Here is a 7,088-nt window from a genome sequence, read left to right on the forward strand (position 1 = left end):
ACTTATTATATATACATTGCTATATTCATAGACAGTTGCCGGTTACAGCAGCAGGAAAGCCAAATCAACCCATGATGCAGTGAACTGCTTGTACATTTGTACCCGGCGTTCAGACGAGGTTGCTAATAACAACCACACGGATACTCGTTTTGATATTCTTGTTAACAAACCTGTTATTTTATCAGCATCTATTTATTAATGAAAACATTTTTTAAGACTTATTCCATTTATCTATTAATTCATTTTTTTTGTATACAGACATATTTACATTTTGAATGTAATGCCTATACATGTGTGTGTGTGTGTGTGTGTGTGTGTGTGTGTGTGGTAAAGAATGAAAATATATTTATGGCAATAAAGCTACACAGTGGTGTCCATGTTTCACCCTATCGTCAGGCTAAGTACATTGATTTTTATTATGTAGTTGTTGAGTAACAAAACATCCTGACGATTGCATCTGGGAAAGACAAGTAGATGCTTCTATGTAGTTTGCTTGCCATAATATATTTTCATACTTTATATATATATATATATATATATATATATATATATATATATATATATATATTACATAAGCATTAATATGTCCCTACACATTCATGAACATGTTTCGGTAAGCCAGTTACAAGACTTCAGGCGATATTGCTTATTACTTGTAAATGGCTTTTTTTTACTTGGATGTAATCACTTATCAAGGCCAATTTACACCATTAACGATTACTACACCACCACCTTACATTCAGTAACCCTTATCTTTAATGGTTACTGAATGTATTGTATTCAACCGGGAAGCAGGCCAGCGGTACAGTGTTCCACAGGCGCGCAGTTCCGGGAAAGAAGATTTGTTAATAGAATCTGTGTTTAGATCTTGGCACAGATAGAGAGTGGGGGGGTCGTATATAGTGGTTGTAGCTTGTCGAGTGTTTTTTTTTTGTGGAAGTCTGGCAAGGGGGGACCATAAATTGGAGTTCAGTCGAGCACTTGCCTTGTAAATAACGATAAAGCAGAGACAGACTCGCAGCGTCTCTTCTGTAGGAAACAAGTTGCAGGGAAATGTAAATGGCATCACCTACTAGGTTTTGAAGCCGGTTTTAAACTATCAAAATAAATAAAAAGTATATCTTGCCCTACTTCGATAATGAGCACTTTTGAATTAACCTCGTTAAAACTCAATTGGTTGCTTCAACTGGAAAATATTAACCTGGAATTATAAATATATATATATATATATATATATATATATATATATATATATATATATATATATATATATATATATATATCTTTTTTAACAATTTTGGCCTTTCTATAATTATTGAACCAAATAAAAAAAACTTCAAATTTTCTAGACATTACACTTAATCTTAATACCGAAACTTACAGCCCTTATCATAAACCCAACCTTACACTTTTATACGTCCACAAATATTCTAACCACCCCAATTCAATTATAAAATCTATAGTACCATCCGTCTCTAGAAGAATTTCTGCGCTCTCAGCCGATAAAAAAAACTTTAATCAAAATGCTACTTTCTTCAATAATGCCTTAAGAAATTCAGGGTACAATGAAAAGATTCAATATAACCATTATGCTCCACCTGTAGGCCGTCTTAAATCTGTAATCACACAGAATATGACTCGCAAGAAACCAGTTCAAATAACAAGATCTACTGCTATCAATAGCAATGGTCCACTCCACAAATATAATCCGAACCAACATGCTAATCGTAATACTTCTAACCCACCCTGTCGCACTAGGAGAAAGAAAAATATTTGGTTTAATCCTCCATTTAGCGTAAATAAACCAATATACCTAAAGAATTCTTCAATATCGTAGAAAACTCTTTCAAATACCCACGCAGATATAGTTCAATTTTTAATAAAAACTCAATAAGAATTTCTTATTCTACTATGCCTAATTTAGCACAAAGAATCTTAGCATCTAATAACAAAAAAATTAAATCAGTCCAAAAAATCCCTTTCCCAATCCAACCCAAAAGCAACTGCAATTGCATTAACAAACATCTTTGCCCACTCAATAATGATTGCATCCATAAAGATGTAATATATTCATGCACAATTACAGAGCTCCCACGCAATTCTCTCATAATAGACAATAATATTTTGTCACCAAATTATCCTTCCTCCAACCCTCCCTCTGATATAATTATTAATCCAACAAACGAATCAACCGGCCCTTCTATTTTCAATCATACAACCAGCTATAATAATAATAATAATAATAATAATAATAATAATAATAATAATAATAATAATAATAATAATATTTTTCATAGCAGCCATCCTAACACTGATAACACTAATTATCCCCTCCATAACAATCCTGCTACAATCATTGTCCTACCCTCTGTTCATCAAAATGAACAAAATTTAAATTCTCTTCCCAGTATAAATCAACAAATTAATATTAATTCTCGACCCCGAGCTATTAATAAAACATATATATATATATATTGGTGCTACTTCAACTTTAATAAAGAAAAGAATTTCAAACCACACTTCTTCTTTCAATAACCAAAATTCAAATAATAACCAGGGAACGTTTCTAACTACACTGGTTAAAAAACTTAATTCTGCCAATACCCACTTTTCAATTAAATGGACCTTCCTAAAAAATGTTAAGTCTTATACTCCAGGATCTAAGTCTTGTCACCTCTGTACATCTGAAGCTATAAAAATTATCACCTCCCCTCAAAGTAGTAATATAATAAACTCTAAAAACGAACTGATCTCCTATTGCAAACATATGTCCAAATTTAAAGATGGTAAATTTGAAATTACATAGCTATTAAGTTAACCCTTCAAATATATATCTTTTCCCATAATTTTTTTATTTTATCTTACCTTCTAAGCTCTTTATATTTTTAATTTTATTTGTTTTTCTTTATTTCTTTGGCCGGTTTCCCATCTGCTGTCTCCGTTTTATGGTATAAGTATACCTATTAATTAAATATATACATCAGCCTACTCATTTTTATTCTATGTATTTGTTTACTTATATTTTACTATATGCATTTACATACACATTTATTTGCCTTTTTCTGGAGTTTGTAGATACCGGCCAGTCCCTCCCCTTAAATTGTATATATATATATATATATATATATATATATATATATATATATATATATATATATATATATATGTGTGTGTGTGTGTGTGTGTATGTATGTATGTTTGTATTTGTTTATGTTATTATGTTTTTGGATGTGTATATATGTATGCATACATGTGTGTGTGTTGTATATATATGTGTATATATGTGTGTGTGCTATTGTATATGTATGCATATATGTATATGTATGTATATGCGTGTGTGTATGTATGTATATGTATGTATATATATGTATGTGTGTGTATATATGTATATATAGGTTTTTTAATTTTTTTAACTTTTTAATTTTTATTTTCAATTTTTAATTTATTTATTTTCAATTTTATTTATTTATTTTTTATTTTTTATTGTTTTATTTTTTATTTTTATTTACTTATTCACTTTTTTATTCACTTTTTTACTCTTCTTAATATAATTGACGCGCCATTTCATAAACTTAGCCATTTACCTGTTTCTCTGACTCGTGTTTCTTAATTTCATTCTGGGACTTTCACGTGCGTATTTAAGTTGACCTAATTATTAACGCTAACTTTCGCGCTTTTTGTCTGGGTCATTTTGACCTTGCTTTTCAAATTTAAACTTTCACCGTTTTTCCGTTTTTTTTTGTTGTTGTTGTTGTTTTTTAGTTTTTAAACCTTAATTTACTTGATTCTTCCGGCCTTGGCAGACGTGTTTTAAATATTCTCTCTCTAGTGCTTTTTCTGTGCACATTTGAACTTTTCTTTTAATGATTTTGAACTCATTCCAGTTATGATTTTTTCCAAAGAATTCTGCCTTTTGGATCATTTGGAACTTACCTGTTGGATTGGAAGTTTTTAATTCGACCGTGTTTGGATTTTACCATTCTTGGATTTTTTACTCTTCACCGGACTATCCATTCATGTGAAATTTTTTTATCATTTTTTCTTTTACCTCCTATTCCACTTACCTCACTCATTTTTTAGCCAAGTAAGATCTGTGACTTACTTGTGGTTTCATTAAATGCTTTTACATGCAAAATCCGATCCCGCATTTTGCTAATTCCTGCCCTCTGATGAGAAGGAGAGTATTTTTTCGAAACTCCACGGATTAAGGACTATCCACTTATCTTGTGCTTCCTTTTGTAAAATTAAATATGTTTTTAACTCTTTTTCAAGATGTTTTTTTATTAATCATTTGTTCATATAATGAGCTCTATGTCCTTTCCGGTTTTATTGAGCTTTTACATCTGGTTGAGATTACTTCACTTGTAAATATTAACTCTTTAATATTTATAATATATTTTAAACTTACTATTTTGATTACCTTGGTAAGCTTATTGTAATTTTTGTTTATATATATATATATATATATATATATATATATATATATATATATATATATATATATATATTAACCTGGAATTATATATATATATATATATATATATATATATATATATATATATATATATATATATATATATACTTGTTTATTGTTATATAAACATGCTCACATCCCGCTGCTACAAATAGCCACTTGTTTCAATCAAACAACAGATATCATCAGGCAGCGACTTGACTATTCAAAAGTTCAATGAATAATGGATTTTTATTTTAGGTAGGAACTCTTTAGAAGTTGGAGTTAAAAAACTTAAAACGCAGGACTTTAATTAAATAAAAAAGTAAAAAGGGAGAGGCAATTTAAATAAAGTTAAAAGATTACAATGGGGGGAGAGTGATTGAGAAGAGAAAAAAAAAGGAATAGAGACAGAAATAGAGAAAGAAAATAGAGAGAAAACAAAATAGAAAGAAAAAGAAGAGAGAATATATATATATATATATATATATATATATATATATATATATATATATATATATATATATATATATATATATATATATATATATATATATATATATATGATATGGAGAAGAAAAGAAAAAAGATATAAATGGTTATAATAAAGAGAATAAGAACTAGAAGGAAAAGGAAAGAATAATGAGATCTAGTTAAATAGAGAAAGAGAGAAAGTAAGAATTTGACAGTATATAGAAAAAGAAAAAGAAAAAGAAAAAGATCTGCGTGTCAACCAATTTATGAACAATTATACAATTCAGTAATGAAACATATTATTACAAATACAAACAGAAGATACAATCCAAGCGTCAGAAATGAACGTGTCAAAAAAGGCAGTGAATGTATTCAGCTAGCATATTTATCATCTTACATACGTCCACGAGTAAAATCAACGCAATTCAAACATACGTCTACCATTAATTAGGCCCTTTATGCTAAATGATATAAGTTTAAAGTTTTCGCGTTTTTATTAGATAAATATATGAATAAAAGAAGAAAATAATGATAAAACAATATTAAAATTATTATTAATAACAATAAACATAATAGTAATGATAATTATAATAATAATAATAATAATGATAATAATAATAATAAAAACAGAATAAAATTAATATTTATTATCTTTTTAATATAACATATTTAGCCATAAGAGGGGATTAAATAAATTAAATAGGTCCAATAATTATAAATAAAAAACTACTAATATTTATGTATATAAAAAGAATACAATACAAATATATATATATACACACACACATATATATATCCAAATATACACACACATACACACACACATATATATATATATACATACATATATATATATATATATATATATATATATATATATATATATATATATGCATATACATGCACATAAGTAAAGGTGTAACTATACTATTAAGTTGGAAGTTTAAGCTATTTAAGTATAGATATAAAGTCATATTAAATCACAAAATAATACATTCAAGACCAGATTACTAATAACACAGATACAAGTACACTTACCTATAAATATATAAATATATTCAGGCAAAAGAAGTAATTAAATCAACGAAATACTCAAAAATAGCGACGCACAGGTAGATAGTACCCAAATTAAAAATAATAAGATACATATGTATATACTCACAGAGAACCAACCGACATACAAATAAGCATATATATATATATATATATATATATATATATATATATATATATATATATATATATATATATATATATAATCTTATGTATACACATACATACAAAAAAACCAACAACGCACACACACATATATATACTCACACATAAATATGTATAATTTACATAAATTATATATATAGAAATACATAAGAATACAAATAATTTGGCAAGACTACAGATAGATGCATACACACATAGAAACATACAAATGGATTGAATAAACATGGGAGGGTATACCAAATAATATAGAAATATATAGATCTAAGTACACACGGTCATAAAATAAATACATAGACACATACATATACACATAGACACACAGGTATATAAGATAGGAGAAGTAAAGAATGAAATCAGGAGAGGAGAAAGTATATTAATAGTATTTTAATAAATTATAGAAATCAGTGACAATTTTTAATTTATTTAAATTTCATATCTAAACTAAATTACTTAAAAGATGGGTTTTATAATGTTTGCAATTAATTGAATTTTCGTGCTTCTTATTTAATAATTTATCTCTTTCTCTAAAAGTAAGTATGTGTGTGGTCGTTGTTGGTTTTTTTTGTATGTATGTGTATACATAAGATTATATATATATATATATATATATATATATATATATATATGTATATATATATATATATATATGCTTATTTGTATGTCGGTTGGTTCTCTGTGAGTATATACATATGTATCTTATTATTTTTAATTTGGGTACTATCTACCTGTGCGTCGCTATTTTTGAGTATTTCGTTGATTTAATTACTTCTTTTGCCTGAATATATTTATATATTTATAGGTAAGTGTACTTGTATCTGTGTTATTAGTAATCTGGTCTTGAATGTATTATTTTGTGATTTAATATGACTTTATATCTATACTTAAATAGCTTAAACTTCCAACTTAATAGTATAGTTACACCTTTACTTATGTGCATGTATAT

Source organism: Euprymna scolopes, chromosome 27 (assembly GCF_053919585.1).
Source record: "Euprymna scolopes isolate OS-2025 chromosome 27, ASM5391958v1, whole genome shotgun sequence".
Lineage (NCBI taxonomy): Eukaryota > Metazoa > Mollusca > Cephalopoda > Sepiida > Sepiolidae > Euprymna > Euprymna scolopes.